The following is a 17,996-nucleotide window of genomic DNA, read 5'->3' as shown; positions in this document are numbered from 1 at the left end:
CCTTCTAGCTAGATTTAAAGATTTATCTGGAGTAATAAAATGAATTTGACCCTCTGTCTCTGTTACTCTGATGCCCTCAGTGAACTGGTATGAGATGGCACACAGGAAAGTATGACACATTTGCATATATATTCTCTAGATACCCAAAAGAATAAGTAAAACAAGGTATCTGACAGTCCATGTGCTTTTTATGGTAGGCTTAACAGTATGTAGCCACAGCTTCAGCTCAGCCTTAAGAGCATCGGGAACAGAAGAGCGGGTGACTGTGCAGGTGACAGCACATTGTGTCAAGGCCAACAAAATGGCCTCTGAAAGAGTATTCATTCCATTCCATTGATAGGCAGTTACTGCATCAAACTCTTGACAGATTTTTTCTTGCATATAGTAAGAACAAATATATATATATATATATATATATATATATAATTCATTTTCTAAGCAGATGTGTTGCTCTACCAGTGTGTACTAGTAACCCCCTTTTCATTTAGGCAGCTTTCAATGTGGGCATAAATTCTTTCATGTGCAGCTAATTAAAACTGTGCTGAAGAAGATAAAGGCACAGCAAGTGCATGTATTATCTGTCTGGCATGGTGTATACTCAACATGTTAGGGTAGAGACCACTCTGTCTATTGTCTTACAACATATCAATACTACGAACTGGATCCAGACAGGCAATGTTGGCTCATATCCAGAATATGTTACAACTGTATGTGTATATATCAAGCCTGAAGTATTTAAACAGACCCCAACTCCGGTGTATCAAAGTGTCTAGAAAACACATTTCTTCAAAAGAGCCTTTTCTACTTTGGAATAAGCAAGAAAAATAGTAACAGGCAAGATATATTACAAAATCTGGGCCCCCATCCAGGAAAAGCACAAGTTTCCAAGATCCTCACATTTTTACATTATGGCCTATATTGAGGTCAAACCTTTTTAAGGTGCAGATTTTTCTGCTGGGTACTTGAGAAGGAAACAATGTGGGTTCATTTCCATTTTGATTCTTTATGATGCATAAAGGAATCCTGTGAAATTTGATTTTTAAAAGGTTGTGGCTTCTTTTTTCCTTCTCAGTTCTATTCCTGACTTGTCACCTGATTTTCTGTGTTTTTTGGGGCTGTTAGTGCTGAGGATTGTGGATCCCTCCTTGAAGAGGAAAGATGCTGAAGCTTTAACAGACTTTCTCCAACAAGCTTGAAACTTCTGAATCTTTGTTCATTTAAAACAGGTTTTGCTTTCATTGTATCTCTTAACTTTACTGGTTTTCCACAGAGTCTCACTATGGCAATGAGATAATGAAAGCATGAATTGATACTGTCCAGAAAGAAAAAGACACTGGGGAAAAAAAATCCATTAGAAAATTTATCAATAATAATAATGACAACGACAACAATAAAAATAAAGCTGGAAAACATCCTGTCTATTCGTATGCCCTTAAAGATTTTTTTCTAGGATAGAGAAAAATCCCCTCAGTGGGTTCAGCAGTTAATTTCTTCTGGCCACAGAGAGGGAGGGTGTAGCTTTGGCACAGCTTGGGATTGAAGGCTGCTTCCCAGTTCCCCTCTTGGGTTCTCCTGAGGGCTGTGCTTGGTGACTCCAGATCAGGACTGTGTTCAGCCTGCCAGTGCTGTCCTACTGGTTTGTGCCAGGTGAGAGTTATTGCATATATATTACATACTGCTGTCTGCCCTTGGCCTCACGCTGTAGACACTGATGAAAATACTTTCCACTCATCCCCTTGTCTGCCACAGTTAATCCTGTGCAGCCATTCTTTTTAATACTGCATGTGGATACATGCAAAATTCATTACTAAGATGCCTTGTTCAGGTTTATCTTACTTTCTATTTCCTTTGATTATAAGGAGCCCCAGGGATTTCATCTTGTGGCATATACTGACCATTCAGTGGAGCTATTACGAAAAGAGGTAAAATAGGGTGATGTATCATTTCTTGCTAGCCAGTCAGATACATAGTTTAACAATGATGCTATGACTTTTTTCCTTACTTGATTCATGTTTTTTGTGAATCGCTGACAGAGTCAGTATCAATCTTCCAAAAGATGGGAACACTTTCCAGTGGCTGCTTTATTATACACGGATGGTATGCACATCCGTTGCACAGGCTTTGCCTGGACAGAGCAAAGTTGAACATTTGCACGTACTGACAGTCTGACAGATGGAGAGCACATTAGATCTACCATGTATGTGCTGTGCAGATGCCCCTAAGTCTGTCCTGAGTTCATCCAACCTGCTGTCTATGTGGGTTGGCTGTTGGCTCAGTGCAGCTGTGTTGGCCAGATTTGTCATGACAAGTGCTGAGCTGTGCTCCTTGGTTTGCTCAGGGTGGTTGGACATCTGCAGCTTAGTGAGAACCATGTCACTGCTCCTGCTTGGACCTGTCTGTAGGGCAGCCAGCAAGACCAGGCAAACATCCCAATGCTTCTTTTCACTCAGATTTCCGGACAGATAAAAGAGGACGTGTTTGGTGAAACTGGCATCTAGAGTGACTGCAGTAATCTATCAGTTCGTGGCCTCCTGTAACCTCTTCAGGGAGTACTGTCCTATGCAGTTCTGGAGTGCCACTAACCTTTGCTCTCTGCATCTCCTCTCCTGCAAGTAAGGCCAACAGAATGGGTAAAGCTAAAAGAAAATGATGCTGTCTGATAAGCCACAGTGACTGGAATAGCCCTTCAACTTTGCTAGAGACATCATAATATACCACGAAAGCTTAAGTACTACACAGTCATTAGGTTTGGGCCCTAGGCATTTTCTGGGGTGAATTTTTTGCATTTCCACAGGAGGGGTTTGCAGAACCTTTTCATTTCCATGTTTTCTGTCCTGATCTTGAGTTAAGTGGTAGCCATTAATCTCAATGTTTCATATTAAGAAATCTGGGAAGTCTATGCCTTCCACTACTGCCTCATAGAAAAGCTTGCTTCACATACAATGAAAGATAAGGGGTTTATTTTTTTGCTAGAGATTGTGTGGGTAAGAAGGCATCCAATCTGTCAAACTCTTCATGACTAATAAATATTAACTGCTTCAATTCTTCTAATTATTATTATTTATATTTTTTTTTAATGTGTGGCCAACTACTTAAATATTTAACCATCTGCCAAAAACACACTTGGAGGTTTATTCTACAACATACAGACAATATTGTAGACAATGGAAACTTTTAATATAATCTCTAGATGAATATAACATTGATTTTTTTTCCTCAAGTCAATAAAGATAAAATGTAGTGTGTTAAATGTTGTCAGGGTCTCCGCATAATGACACCCCCAGTCTCCTCTAATCACTCCTCTGTTCCAACATGTTGGAGGATCATATTGTCACAGAAGGGTTGAAAAACTCCCTGTGTTAAGATACTGAACAGTTAGTTAACCCATGTTGGACACAACGGAGCTAGCCACAGGATATGCCCATGCCTCTTCTATGTGATGCAATAGCTGAACACAGTAGGATGCATACAGACCAAGAATAATGATACTCATTTTCAATTCAAGCTTAGCAAAGCAGATGTATACCAGCTGGGCTTCCACCTCATGGTCTTCTCACTTTCACTTTCTTTTGCATTCTTTGCTTCTCTTGATCTAGCAATGTCTGTAAGACTGATGCCTTGGGGGGAAAAAAGGGAGAGAGAGAGACTTTGAAATGCCAGGCAGCAAGCAGGAACAATCCAGACAGCAGGTGATATTTCAAAGCTTCAGGTCAAGATGAATCATCAAGCCCTGAGGCCCTATATTACTTCAGATCCCCAGAAGCCGCCTAAATTCCAGAAGCTAACTGACCTCTTTAAAGGTGGTAATGAATAATCAATACTATATTTGATCCCTTGCATGAAGGTATTACAACAAATGGCACTATGGCTTTTGAAAGGAAGAATAACATTTTGATCTTACATGGTAAAATTGTCATGCTCAAGACTACCTCCTGGCTCATATGCTTAATTATGTAATGATATCCAGCTGTACTACAAAGGTGTCTTGCAGAAAGCCAGGCTCCACTAAGAATAAAGGGTCTGATAGGAAATGTTTAGACTCTGAGATACTCTGACACAAAATTATGTTTCTGAAGAGAATCCCTGATTGTGTGTTTTTATGGTGTTCTGCTCAGGACCAGGCAACCAAAACAAGACCACGCTCAATAAAAAAAGGTTTATAATTTTAACTGGGAAGACAGAGCAGACTTTGGGTCTAGTTTCACCAACAGATGAAGAAAATGTCATTCAGTGAGATCTAAAAGGCTATAGAAGAGATAAATTATTCCTCTCTTTACCCATTGTTCTTCCCCTCCCATCAGTTGTACTTTCCCTGCAATGCAACATTAGAACTGTCTTATGAGATAGAAGTGTGAGGGACATCAGCTCGAGCTGTCTCCTCACTGGTCAGGTAAATAGAAATGTGTTTTGGATATGGATTAAGCTGTGTTGTGTGTTACAGATGTCTGAGTACACATGGACTTATGAAGCTGCATTTTCTATCCAAGCAAGGCAAGGAGCCCTGCTGAATTCAAGTAGTCCTGGAGAGGTGACTTCCTCCGTTTGAGTTGTTGGAATAGTATTTATTTATGTATTTGTGAAAGGCTTTTCTTTTTTTTTTTTTTTTTAATATAAATTAGGATCCTGGGATGCCTGCCACATTGGCTAATGTTTCTGTCTGAATTACATGTGGGACTTGTACATCTTTCTTTTCTTCTGGGATGGTATATGTACGTCTTTATTGGTTTATATAGTAGTTGTCTCTTGTTCATAATGAAGTGCTGAAAGAAACAGTATATACAGCCTTGGGTTTGGAGCATGAGATTATAACACTGTCACTAACAGTGCACCAAGGACATACTACAACACAAAACCTCTAGCATTAATCCTGAAATGGACTTCACACCATCCATGCCAGTGGTAACAAAGTCCATTAGTGGAGCCTTGCTTTTGGTTATATGTTGTATTAATGACTGAAAGCTCTTAATTCAGTGAACAGACAGATTAGATTCACTTCCCATATTTTCTGGCTGTTGAGGATGAAAGCTCAAATGATGCTTTACACGTAGGAACTTCACAGGTTCTCCAGATGAAGAGTCTTCTTCTTTTCATCTTGAATGTGACTGATGATACTGTGCTCTGTTTACAAGGTACAACATTTATTTGCAGGTGACTTTCTTAATTTTATATTCATTCTGTTTAGCATTGAATAGGTGAAATAGAAAATGTGTTGTTATTATTGTTGTAGAGATTTCTGAATTTAAATCAAGAGAGAAGAATCTTTGGAGATGACCTGAGCCCTACCACTAAGTTTCAGGGGTGGGAGGGTTGGCAGCATCCCACAATCTGCTGGAGGCCTGTTAAATCCATTTTCAAGAATGCTCTCCTCCCCTAGTCCTATGTCTCACTTGAGTGAAATTTGTATCCACATTGGTATTAGAAGCAATTGTATATGGAGAGAGGTATTTCACAATACTACAGCTCAGCAGGAAGTTCTGATCTTGAACCAACAAGGCTCCTTGGATTTGGTGGGGATGTGTACAATGACTTAAGTAAATTGCCAGTGTTTAAGCACTGTTAGCTTGAACCTATTTGTACTTTTCAGCTCCTGTTCCAAGACAAAGGCTCAGTAGCTACTACCACTCCTCACTGATTGTGCTATAATCTAACTTTTTCTTTAGCCTGGCTCTTTTCAATCACTTGATTCCAAAGTTACTCCTTCCCTCTATACAAACTAGTCAGATCATTTTCTGTGAGTATTCCAATTTAATGAGATTTTTCCAAAAGCCTGTCTTGTTGAGGCACAGGTGTGCAAGAAGAAAACATCACAATCCTAGAAACAGAATTATGGAGGAAGAAAATTTGAAAGATATTCGATATCTAAGATGTAGTACTTCATAACCAAGTGTTAGTTCTCTCCTCTTTATGAATTATGATAATTCTTCCTTACTTTTTAGTAAATTCTGCTGTTCACAGTTGGGGTGTGTGTATATATGCATGCGTGTGTGTGTGTATATGCAAGTGAGAGCATAGATGTATATATAGAGATATATGCCACAGTTTGCTTCAAGGTGAATTTATGACAATTATTCATAGCTGAAGCAACAAAAAGAGGGAAATTAATATATAAAGGAACAGAGTTCCTAATGGTTCTATAAGGTAACAATAAAGGAGTTTGTATTGTCTTTCTATTTCATAGGAAATTCCATGACTGTGCATATAATAAGCCCGTGAAAGGTGGGACACCAGAGTGGTGGAATGCATTGACAATGAATGCAATCTTCTTTCAACTGCTGATGGATTTTCTGTAGATTGTATCAGTAGGAACAGCAGAAATGAGATGCAATGTATTCCTTCCCTAGAAGAGAGCTGTGACTGGAATCTTTGACTCTTTTTTCACTTGTTTAGCTAGCCTGGTGATGCTATCAACTTCAGGAGAGCTTTTGTTTAGGGTTGATTTTATTTTTTTCTTTCTCTGTATTTTACCTTCATCTCCCTACCCAAACCTCCGTATTTCTTTTCATGTTTTCACTGAATGTAAACAAATACTCTGACAACCAGGAGCAAACCTATAAGTAAACAGAAGCACAACACCACTTAATTTAAATGTTAAACACAAACTGTTCTAACCCTAACTCAGTCATGCTCTCTGGGGTTGTTAAATTAGTGGCAGTTTGCTACCATTTTCCCACAGGTGGCTACCACAGTGACAGCAGTCTGGTACAAAAACATCCAGAAAGGTTTAAATTACTTGAAATGCAGGTAGCAGTCAAGTTATAGCAACACGGTACTCAGCACAAACTAGTTAACCCTACCTTTTCATGTAGGTTTACTGAAGTCTGTGCTGACGCGATGACTGTAAGTTCCCAGAGAGTTTTTAAGTCTAGCCAGGGGTATGCAGTAGCCTGCACTACCTACCAGCCACCATGTGACTGCAATTTAGATATACACTTCATGTCAGTAGTCTTGTACTGAAAGGGCCTTGCTCTTCTTCCATCTCCCAGGGAAGATCAATGAAAAGGAGGTGAGGTCACAAAATGGAAGCATCTTGGGCTCTGACCAGGAAGGATGTATACTGCAGTCCAGTTCAAACAAGCTTCCTTGTAGAGAACATTTAAAATCTCTATAAATCCAGATTCAAGGACTCAGTTATGTTCACGGCCCTCATCTACTGTCTGTAATGATTTCCATTAACCAAGTGGGCAGATGGAAGATTTTGGAGAGCAAGAATCTACAAGCAAATAGTACTTTTCAATGGATGATAACTTTGATTTCAATATTCATATCCTAAATCATTATTCAATGTAACATTTGCAGGCTCTGACCCAGGTGGCTCTGCCTGGTTTGAAGGACTCTTTCCTGTGAGATAACCTTTTTCTTCTCTGTGATTAACTGTCAAAAACATATTAGTCTTTACACCCATGTTTGTCTTGCTTAGTCATCTCTCCAAAATTTTATTTGGACTTAAAAAAAAACAACCAACCAACCAACCAACCAAAAAAACAAACAAACCACTACTGAAGACAAGGTTTGTTAGTAAATAAAAATGTATGTTATAAGGAAAGTCTTGAAAGAGTTAAAAAAAAAAATATAAATAAGAATCCATTTCAAGCCTTTACATTTTGAAAACATTGATGAAATTAGTTTTTCACTGTTTTACCACCACTACTTTCAAGCTTCCTTCCCACGCTGCTGTGCGAGTTACTTGCAGAATACTCGGGGATACAAATCTTCACCAAGCTTGACTCTCAGTTTCTCTGACAAATGCTCATGCTGTGAAAGAAGAGACATTCAGCTGCCCTGGATTGAGCAGGCTGTCAGACTTCCCCAGAGAAGTTACCATGGAAAGAAGCTTCTTCGAAACCTTGTTTAAAGTGAGGGCTGTTAATCAAGGCCTTGGTGCTCTCATTAGAGAGGGAGGGAACCATTTAAAGTCAGGAAGCTGCAGTATATGAAAGTCATGAAATTGAAATGAATGCATCTTTTGCCAGCTGGTTTCACACCCCCAGTTGGCAATCCACAAAGGTTTAGAGGGGGAATTAAATCCATTTTTCAGCAGAAATAACTATTTTTGTGATTATCATATAGATTCCATGAGCTACACTTTGGTCCTATCAAGACAGGCAGGCAGCTGCATGAGAGGTGGAAAGAGAGAAAATGATTGAGATGAAATCACCACCAACAACTATTGCAGGCAGGAAGGCAGTTTTGGATCCCAGCCACAATACTTCTGCAACCTGGTTTGAATGGGCCTGACGGGATGCCATAATGGAACCTACACTGAACAAGGTACGTGGAAAGCTGTCTGACATGGGCTCTATTTCAAAGAAAAAATACAGTTTCCATCCAGGCTTTAATTGCTTTTATTTTACTTGTTTTGCTCTTGGGGCTAAGATTGCTTTCAATAAAATGAGATTTAAAAAGTAGAGTAAAATAACACTCTAAAACAGAGTCAAATGAGAAGAGCTTGGAGAAGAAAGGGTTTGTCCTAATGTCAGTCTTTAAACCAGCTGAAAGGCCTGAACAAAATGGATGACTGAAGTTTATTATCGCTGTTTGGGGTACAGTTCTGCTCTTACACATTTTTCTGAAAAGCCACTAGCCTTCAAAGTCCAATACGTTTTACTAGAGCAGAAGTGGAGCGGCATCTGATTTTGGTTGTTTTTTTTTTTTTTTTTTGTCTGACCGTTACCTCACTGCAGAACTGATGACACAGCTCCCACCTTTATCAGCTCTGGACACAATCTTAGTTTCCAAGTACAAATGCTACAACTGAGTTTCAGTTGCAGAAAAAAATCTGTTTTATGTATCAAAGGTCAGGATCAAGTCCTTAGCTGTGAATTGCAGGAGTATAAATACTTTCTGGCAATCAAACTTTCGTTGTCTGGTGTATCTTCAGAGTCAACAATTGTGGCGCCTGCTGTTTCTGATGGCAATTTCCCCATCCCCTTTTGGATTACTGGAAATTCATCCCTGTGCAAAGAGCACTTGTATCTCTTGAAGTCCCAATTTGTGTCCCGTTGTGATTATTTAAGAAGTGTCTGGGAGCCTTGTAGGAACTGAGCCCTGGGATAAACTAGAGATTAGTTTCTATTTACTGCAAAGTACCAGAAAGCGTGCTAGCCAAACATCCCTGGCAGAAAGGCAGAGAACATCAAACTGTAGCACTCCAGCGCCCTTGCCACTGGTGTGACTTGAGTGCTCATAGCAGCTCTTGCTGCGCACACAGGTAGAAGGTCAGTGTATTTCTGTATTAAAATAGAGAAAAGGGAGGTTGAGAAGAAGAGAATAAAAATGTGTGGCCTTTCTGAGCTCTCATAAAAACAGCAACAATTTAGATAAGATAAAATAAGAACTATCCATTATCTCTAGGCATTACTGTAATGATTACTAAATATTAGAGAGAAAAAAAATATTTTCTATCTAGAAGATGGCATATCAGTTCTTGAGGGCTTACTAGCAAGACACCCTTGTACTGTTCCATTCCCTCAGAGAACCCACCTTTTAATATTTCTTCTGTTGTGAAATAGAATAAATATGGGCAGATCATTGTTTTAGAGACTGGTACTTTGTAGCTTTGTGTAGAAGACTCCACTGATTTATCCAGCAAAAGAGAAGGGAAATATCCACAGTCTCCATGTTGCTGGTTTGCCAGTTATTGAATACTGCAGATCAGTAGTACACAACCTTTTCAGAACCCATGTGTCATTCTGACAACTTTCCAGGACCAAGGGGGGCAGACTTAATCTGCATGCATATTAACATAAATTTACATAGGAATTGAATCAGAGATGAATGTGCACAGTTGTTATTATTGTGTATTTACAATAAACTGCACTGTAAGTGTTGACAGCGCTTCACAAAACAGAGAGGAAGACAAAACATTCTTTGAGAGTTGAAGAGTAAGTGAAGCACCATTTTCCTGAAAATGGTTCTTCATGTCTTCCCAAAAAATTGATATGGCCACGGGCATAGAGGAATGCAGCTTTGAGGCTGTTAGGTGGCTACTGTATTTGTATGAATAGCAGATTAAATCTGATCTTCCACAGAGAGAAACTTGCTGTAGTCTGCAGTTTGGAGGAACCCTGACTTTTTCAGGGATACAGATAAGGATTTGGGAATTTGTGTGCCCTCATCCAAACTTGTATCTCAACTCCCACTTTTTTACTGAATTACGCAAGTTCCACTTCTCTGTATAACAAGAGGAAAAGTTTCACTTATCTTACATTTCTGCCTACTTGCTATTTAACATGGAAGCAGACATTTCTAAGCTTGTGATGAAAGAAGAGTTGCAACAGTGCTGTGTATTTGAAGACAAGACAAGGAAAATTTGCTGTCTCCTGGTATGGGAAAGTCAGTGGTGCACAGTAGGGTTACAAGTAAAACCCTTTCATGCTATTTCACTGCTAAAGAAAGGATCCCCTCTGAAAAGACCTTTAAATAGATGTGCTTTTGATGTGATGCAGAAGAAAAAAAAATATTCTAATGTTGATTTTTTTTCTTTTTTGAAAATTAATCAGCAGTGGGCACTGACATTTAATAAACTGGCCTGTAGCATCCCTGGGCATAGGACACCCTGGGAAAAACTCCAAACTGCCAACACAATTGCTGGATAAGCCAGCCTAAGGGGCCTGGAGGGCACTGCCAGAAGAAATATCCCCTTTAACTTTCAGCCATGGTGAAGCTGTGCATTCATTACCAAAGAAGTGGAAGAACACCGTGATGTGCTCTGACTACATTGTTTAATATACTTGTTTAGATCTTGGAATTAACTCTTATTTGACCATTATTTTTGATGTCTTTTCTCTTGAGACAGTGAAAAATAATAAGGAAAAGGATGTATGTGTTCAGCACATCTCTTTCTGTACTTTGTTTTTGGGAATTGTGTAGTTCAAGACAGGGTGGAAAATGAATGAAACCTTAAAACAATACACCTGTTAGTTCAAATAAATCATATTAGACCCTGGGTTGAATGTGTCAGCTTGGGAAACATCTTATTTAGAACTATGTGGATGCTAGCAAAACTTTGAGGGTCAGATTGTGGTACAGGTGTAAATCAGAGTAAGCCCTGCAACCTTTGCTGTAAATACACCATAGTAGGGGCAGGGTGTTCAGAATGTCTTCTGACAGATATCTGACCTCCTTTAGGACCTTAAGAATGAGAGGAAAGTGGCAGTGAGTTGGCTCTCAGAGTCCCAGGTGGTTTCCCATTGCAGCTTAACTGGTCCCCCTTCATCAGTTACTGCTTGTATATGTGAGCTCTTATTCTTTGGCAAGTATGATGTAATGCAATTTATCCTCATCTTTTTTTCAATCCAGGTTATCCTTGTGAGCCTAGGTCTAAAGAAGAAAGAGAAACAATGACCTTTTTGGATACTTTTTCAGAGGGCCTGGTCTCAGGGTATAACTGCATCTATGAGAATAGGAGATTGATATGGTAGCACATGCCTCTTTGTCAAATTTTTCTTGGCTGTTTGGTTCAAAACCTTGTCTTTCATGCTGTGTGAGTCACTTTTCTATTGGCAGTCTAAAACAGGCGAATGAAGCAATCCTACTGCAAATCTTGGGACAATTATTGGCCATCCTAAAACATATACGTGCCTTTTGTCTGAACAAAAAAAAAATCATAAATAATGTTATCCCTGTGAATCAGAGTAACCCAACTCAGGGCTTTTGCTTACAAATCATCTCATAAATTATTCAGCCAGTTCCAATTTTTAGGTGACTTGCTGAACGGAATCTAGGTCATAAATTGACATATCCTAAATTGGGCCAGTGACAGGATGGATTACATAAGGACTTTCACTGCAGAGCCCCAGGTCCTAGCCCCTGCTGCAATAAATAATTAAGTATTTTATGGAGCATGGGATAAATCCAAGAGACTGGGGAAGCTTTGATTTAAAATACACTATAGCCTAGTGGTTAGAAGCAATTCCTGGGAGACTCAGGCTCTGTTCTGTGGTCTAAATCAGGCAAAAGAGGGAGTTGAGGCCAGTTCCAGCCTCACAAGGGACAAGTCTGGCTGGCAATAGGTGGGAAGGTGGTCATGTTCCCTCCAGGTGCTTTTTGTGAGGCATCCACCTGGGAGGCATGTTGTTAGAACCTGAAAGCCAAGCCGAGGAATGTTTAATTCTTGAAAGTGTAGATCAAGCCTCAAGCTCCTTACAGACAGTGTAATGCTTGTCTCCAGCAGCTGAAACATAAGGTACTTTTGTTATGTAACGTTAAGCATCTGTAAATTTAGTTGACCAAATGGGAGATGTCTTGTAGATCCAAATTTGAGTTCAGGTGCCTAACATGGCAGCCCATTACTTTAGGCTATTTATGAGTTGGGTATCATGTGCTTTTATGTTTACTATAATATTTTCAATTCTTTCCCCACACTGCTATTTTGAGCTAACCTCAGTACCCACAGAGGGCTCCATGACCCATCCACTGACTGCTGAGTTTGCTATGAGACTAACTGTAACTCTGAGCCTGGTTTTCCCTCCCATCTGGCAGCAAAAATGAACTGCTGCTGACTGAATGACCACTGATTCTCTTGGAAGCGGAGCTATGCTAACAGCAACAGCCAACTCTGTCACCATTTGTGAGGATTTGTAGCTTGGGCTCTGAGACATCTGGCTGAGATATTTACGCAGTCCCGTATTGCACTCACTGAGGCTCTGCTTTCACATCTGGAGTCTAGACTGAGTGACTCTATGGGCTGGCCTTCAAGCCTCCAAGCATCTCATGTCCCTCTTGTTCTCGCACTTTGTCTTTTTATTGCTTTATTGGTTTATTTATTTGCTGTAGGTGCTCCTATCATATCTCCTCAGACATTCCTGTAATGGCCACTTGAGAGCTTCAGTGAGGAACAGCAGCAACTGAAAGAAACCGGGCAAAGGCAGACAGGATGTACAGGGAAAAAGGGCTGTGTTGAGGCAAGGCTTTGATTGCGTGGTTGTGGTAATGGGGAATGCCTGGTGCTTGATTATGCTGTTTCTTCTGAGTTGTACAGCTGTGACTGTGGGAAATGACAGTGCTCAGCTGCGCACAGCTTGCATTCAACACATGTGACAGGGAGCAGGGGTTTCTGTAAGCTGCTAGAGTTGGCCATGTGGTTGAGCCAGGCAGGGAAATGTGGTTGAGCCAGGCAGGGATATGAGTCGCCCACTACCCTGAGTCAGATCCATCAGTAGGACGCAGGTACAACCTGGGTCTTCACAGAGCTGTTCAACTTCAACCTGGTTAGAGTTGTCCTCTGGATGGAGACCATTCATTGTCCCCAGGGATAAGGCAGGGGCCCAAGGCCTGAAGCATGGCATGGTGGTTAGAAGTTATAGCCAAAATGTAGAGATCTGAGGTACCTGAGACACTGGTATAGGGCTGGTAAATGCAGCACAGGTCCCATGGGAGAGACCTAGAGCATCTAAAAGAGACATTTAGGTTTAGGAAAATAATCCCTTCATATGTTCTGCCTTTGTGCTTAATAGTGTATAAGGAATCACAGAATTGTCTAGGTTGGAAGAGACCTCAAGATCATCGAGTCCAACCTCTGACCTAACACTAACAAGTCCTCCACTAAACCATATCGCTACAGGCTGCAGCCCCATGCTGGTGCTGTACTTCTGCAACAGGTGAAATCCTTCTTGATCTGAGTACTGGCCCCAACGATATCAGCTGTTGCTGCTTCCTGCACTGGGAGCAAATCTTCCTGTCTATTGCTGTCCTTATTCTCAACCTGTCCTAATTTCTTTCCTTGGGCCTTTAGTCTATTAGCTCCCCTCGGTCATCTGTCTGTCCCATATTCTCCTTGTAACAGTTTTCCTTTGCAAAAAGGGAAAGGAATGGACCATTTCCTGGTCGCCTAACAGACCTGTTTGCCGCTGCTGGAGAAATACTGCTAGGGTATGAAAGGCTAAGTATTGTTGACAACAGAGGTGTTATGATCTGGAAACACAGTGGAGAAACTGAATGGTCTAATAGGGAAAATGTATGTAGTGCTTGAAAAGACGGGTACTGTGAATGTACCTGTTTGTGTAGGTAGGTCTGTATATATTTGGATATAGATAAGCCAGAATCTACATTACGAGAATGTCACAAACTCTAGAAATTCAAGCACTGAAATACGGTTCAATTCATCCTTTAAAGAAGGGTAAAAAGGGATTTCAGATATTCTCCGTGCACTTAAAGTAGCCAGCAACAGCATGATGGCAGTTCTAAGTAAAGGGCCTTAATCAGAGTATATAAAAAGACTGGAGTGATGTTTGAACAGCACGTCCAGCTCCCAAGCATTGTCTCTTTCCTGCTATCAATGACACCCATTGTGCAATAACAACATTTGCACAGAGATACGTCCTGTTTTGCGCACGGAGAATATATTGAAGCAACCATAGGGCTGCACTAGCCTTGACTAGAAAAGTCCCCAAGGGCCCGTCTGCCAGCTGCTGACTGATGTAGAGCTGCTGCTACTGATAATAGGGTACATGTGCTGGCTTTGAGCTGAACTAGGCAATCTGGGGCACAGTCAGATGTGCTCAACAAGGATCAAGTTCAAACCTGTTTAAGAAGTTAGTTCCCGTCAGTGGTGATTTAAGCTAAGTAGTTTTGCTGTGGATTGGAAAGGACAAGGAATGCTCACACAGTCAGCTATTTCATCTTGGCTGTCACAGTGGTGATTTCAACACAGCCAGAGGAGTCGGAAAGAAAACAAAGAGCTGAGATCTGTAACTTCCTAAATCATAAAGACACAAGCTGCTAAAGGTGTATTTCCATTAGATGTTTGCCTGCTTGTATGTACCAGAATTATGCTACCTACTTTGCTCTTTGCAAGTAATTGAAATCAAGAGATGCCTAAACATCTTTGAAGATGTAGGTCATTGTTCAAGACTGGAGGTGGCTGCCATTGGTTGAATGCTGCTGATCCTTTCAGGACTTCAACCACAACAGGAAGAATGTAAGTGTGTGTGAGGCTAGAAAACACAGGTTTTTGCTGTAGAGATTGAAGTAGCACTGCTGGAGATCGGGCATAATTTTCCCCACTTTATGCTGTCACAGGAGAGGAAATTAAGAAATGATCATTGCAAGATTTAAGAATCATAAATACACTAATAATTAGGCAACAGAACATTGTACATGATATCTGCATTAATGTCACCCAAATTCATCACTAACCATGCTCCTTCTAGGGATATCCCACATGTGGTAAGCAAGATATACTTTTGCGCGAATAGTGTTTCACACCATCCCATATCAGTGAGGTCGGCTATGCTGGCTTCCAGGCTTGGGAGCCAGAGTTGGCCTTGTATCAGAACAGTCATACTGTGAAGCTACTGAGCACAGCTCCTCCGTATTTCCCCAAATTATTCAGTTCCTTTATCAGAAAAGCACATCTTATTCAGCAGGAAATGAAGCAAAAGGTCTTCTTAGTGATTATTGCCTCCTGGAAATATTACTGCCATATACTTGTGGAGTTCTGGAGTTCAGCTGTAACTATTCAGCTTTTTCCTGAGAGGATTCCTAGTGAGGGCACCTTCAGGCAGATCTAGAAAAGTATCTCTGTGTTCAAGCCCTAGGTAGGCTCTGAGCTGTGAGTGAATTCCAATGATGAGATTCGTGTTGATAGTGAGAACACGAGTTTAGATCTTAAAAAAAAAAAAAAAATGCACTGTAAATAACTACTACTCTGGCTTGGATAAACTATGGTGAAACAAAGGTGACTGGAATAAATTGTTACGTCCACTAAGTGATCATTATCTTATAATGAAATATAAGGTGAAAATACACACATACACACAGAAAAATATAAAAAAAAAATAAAAAAATGACTTAAATCTTGTTACTCTGGCAAGGATCCCACTGACCACAATAGTATTTTACCTTTGCAAGGATTAAGAGAACAGCAGGATCTGAACAGCTGGTTGCTTAGTTGGGTTGTTGGTGTTTCTAAACCTATAATAAGGCAGTGCTGAATGCAAATATCTTATAATCTGAATACAGAGATCTTATACCATCACTCAAGACCTCTTGAAGGCAATGCATACAACATACAAATAGAAGCTGTAATCTATAATGCCACAAATCCTTTAGGAGGATTATCTCTGTTATCTCATCTGGCATCAGAGAATTACATGTAATATAGACACATAAATGGCTTAGTCACAGAAAGATCCTTTAGAAAAGGGTAGTAGAGAGGAAATTTTGTTTGCTTCTGAACTGGACAGAAGAAGAAAAGCTCTTCAAATGACAAATGGATCGGAGCTGAAGTCCTCTTTGGGTTCGCAGCAAATCTTTTTCACTTGGAAGAATTAGCCAAGGGAGCTGGACCCCCACTATCTTGATTTTCATGTAGTCATTTACAGCCATGCAAAGGGTGGGTGTCACACATGCTTGTGCCTCCATTTCCCTTTTACTAGGTTCAGTCAATCTGCATCAGTGCAAGGGGCTATGGAAAGTGGAAGACAATCGATGATTAAACCCTGTAGCTCCCTACCAGCCCAACAGAAGCCCTAGATTTGAATAACTTGAGCTCAGGATAGGATTGGTTGACTTGAGGCTCAGTCTCATAGCTAAACTGATGATTTACTAATTGCATAGCCTGCCTAGATTCATCTTGCATAGATGAATCTCTTACTACCTTCACTTATTTCTCCTTATAGAACCCTGCCAGTTTCTTAAGAAAATGAAAAACTGATGCAGCATGATAAAATTTCCCCATTGGCTATGGCTTTTCTTATGTCTCCTACCTACCTTGTATCTTTTTCCATCCAGATGAACAGGATTTTAACCTACTTTTGTGTGCTTGCTCCAGTCACCTTATTTCCTTCTCACCTGTGTATCACCCTGTTTTTCCTCTCAAAATCTCGCTCTGTCTCTCCTTTACTAATAAAAGCAGAGTTATTTTGTCCCTTCTTAAAAACACTTATTTATCAGAATCCCTTCCCTCAGCAGTTACCAACCAATTACCAACTCTTTCATTCCTTTCATCTCTAATTGCATCTCAGACAGCACTGAATGTGTTGTTTATTGCCCATAAGCCAGTGTCAGAGGTGCTGTCCCAGATCCTCCCCAGTCCAGCCTCTACACTTCTCATTCATCTCAAACCACCCTCTCCAAGTTCTTTAATGATGGTAGGACAAAAGGAAAAGAAGGGAAAGGACATGTTGGCATACCTTGTAATTTTAAATACCTATTTTATGTTCTGATGTTTTGGGAACTGATTAAAAACCCACTAAATTAAAATTAACTCTAAATTAACTCTTTCCATTGATGTAATGATCTTTAGACAAGGACTAGCAAATTTATAATTTGTGAGAGTCAGGGTTCAAAAAGGAATTTCAGTATTTTTGTTCAAAGATGGGTCATTTCCGGTAGCTTTCACAGTGTCCTTTCCACTCTACTGACCTCTGCCTTATCATATACAATCTCCTTTATATTCACTTTTACAGGATAAGTAGTTGGATGTGCATAGAAGAATGTTCCATTTTCTGAGAGCATTTCTTGGATTCCCTGAAGAGATTAGTACAAAATTTTAATTAGGGGCATTGGCAGAGTTCCCACATGCTGGTGTATTAGGCTGTGGTTTTCATTTTCATTCCCCATTTTGGTTCCTATACAATGCATAGGATTTCAGTGGAACCATGAGACTTATGGCTGGTTTACGATGCACGCCTTGTCCCTTCAGTTTTTGTCCCTGCTATTGATACAGATGAGTCATGATTAGCAGCTGTCTCGTCTTTTTCTTCCAAAGACTGGGGCAGTTGCCCAACATTTTGAGGACAATTGTCCAAAAGATGTCAGAGTCTGAAGTGACCAGTACAATTTCCACTAAAACTCTGGAAGGCGTACAGGATGCAAGTGTCATTAATTAAGTTTTAAGAACCTACAGTGCTGTGGGAACCTGGCAGAAAATACACAAGCTGAATTTTGTTTGCAACTTCCTTCTATTTAGGAATTCATTAAAGGGCTGGAGCATTTGCAGGGATTTCAGGACCCAGTGCTAGAATGGCTAATTGCTGGCTTGGTCTTTTGTATAC

The 17,996-nt window shown here is 40.3% G+C and overlaps 1 long non-coding RNA gene across 2 annotated transcripts in view; it reads left to right on the top strand.

The window, feature by feature from the left end:
- LOC119716116 (uncharacterized) overlaps nucleotides 1-17,996 on the top strand; it is a 55,767-nt gene that overhangs the window by 21,831 nt on the left and 15,940 nt on the right. For both annotated transcript variants that reach the window (XR_011806876.1, XR_005263834.2), the window contains exon 3: nucleotides 8,068-8,268. This is a non-coding gene — a long non-coding RNA (uncharacterized lncRNA). The remainder of the gene's footprint in view (nucleotides 1-8,067; nucleotides 8,269-17,996) is intronic.

This window comes from Anas platyrhynchos, chromosome 2 (assembly GCF_047663525.1).
Source record: "Anas platyrhynchos isolate ZD024472 breed Pekin duck chromosome 2, IASCAAS_PekinDuck_T2T, whole genome shotgun sequence".
Classification (NCBI taxonomy): Eukaryota; Metazoa; Chordata; class Aves; order Anseriformes; family Anatidae; genus Anas; species Anas platyrhynchos.
The sequence above is the reverse complement of the archived record's forward strand: the minus strand, read 5'-3'. Positions and strand labels throughout refer to the sequence as shown.